This window comes from Myotis davidii, unplaced genomic scaffold (assembly GCF_000327345.1).
Source record: "Myotis davidii unplaced genomic scaffold, ASM32734v1 scaffold185, whole genome shotgun sequence".
Lineage (NCBI taxonomy): Eukaryota > Metazoa > Chordata > Mammalia > Chiroptera > Vespertilionidae > Myotis > Myotis davidii.
In genome coordinates, this window is record NW_006297811.1 from 2,500,592 (window position 1) to 2,503,212 (window position 2,621).

General features: G+C 33.8%; 1 protein-coding gene across 1 annotated transcript in view; it reads right to left on the minus strand.

Annotated features, from left to right (window-relative positions):
* Positions 1 to 2,621, minus strand: part of SNAP91 (synaptosome associated protein 91kDa) — a 119,276-nt gene that overhangs the window by 67,333 nt on the left and 49,322 nt on the right. The window lies entirely within an intron of this gene.

Sequence of the window (2,621 nt, forward strand, 5' to 3'; positions counted from 1 at the left end):
ATAAGTGTATATAAATACCATTACTTAAAATTGAAATTAATATTTGAATCAACATGGCACTAAAATCTGTAATAGGTATTAATGCACCTAAACAAGGGGACCTCGGTGATTTAAAAAGGGTGCTTGTTCTACAGTGTTTCACAGGAAACAATGGAAATAATGAAAATACAGTAACATGTGAATTATCACAACAGTTAAATTCATGATCCATACCAACCAGCTTTCTGTTTTGGAAAACCGCATTAAATTCTTTGTGATAACAATCTCAAAGAATCTCATTGAACTGCATCCTTATTTCCATACTAAGCTCACCCTTAACCAATAATTTACATATCATAAAGCAATAACATATAAACTTCCATGAATTAAAGAATTCTTTAAGATGTCTACACTCTGTATAAATTAATTCTTCCTTTATTGGTTATAAATTATTTCTTTCAAACAGTATAATGTATGTTTTAGTTATAAGATTGTGAAGTTTTTTTTGCTTTTTTTAAAAATATATACTTTATTGATTTTTTACAGAGAGGAAAGGAGAGGGATAGAGAGTTAGAAACATCGATGAGAGAAAAACATCAATCAGCTGCCTCTTGCACATCCCCTACTGGAAATGTGCCTGCAACCCAGGTACATGCCCTTGACCGGAATCGAACCTGGGACCCTTCAGTCCACAGGCCTTCGCTCTATCCACTGAGCCAAACTAGTCAGGGTAGATTGTGAAGTTTTGTGAAAAACATATGGTTTACCAAACTCTTTATGACTCTATAATCATGTCCCCTTTCTCAACCTGTAGCTTTCTAGACAGAAAAACAGAGGCATTTGCTGTTCTTTTCTGTACTCCCAAGATTGGACATCACGGTAATTACGGTACTATCGCTCCATTACAACTGCAGCATGACAGCGTGTTTTCTCCACACTGTTTTGAAGAAAACTAGCACTTTATCAGTGTTTTTGCCCGCCAGTCTTTCAGGCCATAATTACTGACACTGCCTATGAAGACATGGTAGGCCATTGTCTACAACAGCTCCCAGGCAACTCTCGATCATAACCAATGGTTCGGTATCATCATTATTTTATATCTGCACAAGGTTAAACACATGCTATTTTTATATTCTCTCACACTTTAAAGTTCTTGATTTCATTCAGCATGTAATTTTACTACCTCAAAGTATTTTTAATTTTCTCAAGAAAGGTTTTAATAATATATAATTACACAAAGAACTAATTATTAAGGGTAGCTACTCATTACCTTCTGTTGACAGTCTTTTCGTAATTTTACTTTTAGCATGGACCACCCCTGCAGGCTATTCAAGGGAAGCAAAGGGATTGAGAAAATAAACACATACTGTTTCCTACTTGTTAGGATTTGAGAAGGAAGCAAGCCTTTAAAATATATGGTCAAAGCTAAGGATATTTTCTTTATCCATGCTATCCTCTTTTTAAATGTTATAGATAGGACCATGGTGCTAAAAGGAAACAAGTCATTTTTGAAAATAAGGGCTTATTCTGGTAAACTATACTTTCCTTTCTTTCTTGTTATATAATCTTCATATAAAAAAATTTCTTCAAAATGTCTAAATTACTTTTCTTTATTATAATCTGTTTATTTCTTTGCATTGGGTCTTTAGCAATAACACAAAAAGAAAAAGAAAACTAAATAATCTCAATTTCCTTTTAAAACCAATACTTCAAAATTTTAAGCAAATTTTCTCTGTTTCTTTCAGATGCTTTTAAAATTGCATCTATCATGGTAATTTAGGATTCAGCAACAAAAGAGATTCAATCATCATGGTTTTAGGTCATAAGTTCATAGCTATTTCTATAACCATGGTAATGATGATGAAAAGCAACATGCACTGACATAAGCAAAATTGAGAGGACCCCTTCTCCCCTTAGAAATCAGGACAGGTTCCAGAGAAATTAACACCTTTAACAGAAAGTATGTGTCACCCAGAAATGAGCCTCTGTCTTTCTTTCATATTAAAGCTGATATATGTTGGTTTTCAGTGTCTGAAATGATCAAATTTGACATTCATAACATAAATCTTTGTACATAAAGTATTGATAAATCCCGTCATGTTAGTATTCACTTTCACAAGTAACTGTCCTAGGAAAGAAGCCACATGAAAAGGAATCTCATCCCTGAAAGACAAACCAAGGCTGTACACGTGGATATCAGTCAGGAAGGGAAGCATCTTCTAACTTGAACATCAGAGTTTCAAGATAGATAAAATGTTTGTGAAGGTTTCTGGCACCAATATTGACTCCAACATAAGATGCAGAGAATTGGTCATGAAGTCCTTGATTAAAACTAACCCATAATATATTTAAGTTAATTCCTAGCATTACGCAGCAAAAAACATACCTGACTAAAAATACTTAGGATTCTAAGTGTGCCTATATTCTAGAGTATTATTTTCACAAGAGCCATTTGTGAACACTGAATGAAGGCCACTCACACCAGAATGTTGTCGGGTAAGAATATACTCCCCTACCACTTTTGAAGAGTCAGGTCTTTAATATGAAAAGGTGTAACTCTCCTTCTTTTCTGCTCCTAATTGTGGCCAATAGACTATCTTTTTCAAATTAGATGAAATAAAAATATGTACCAAATGGTTATT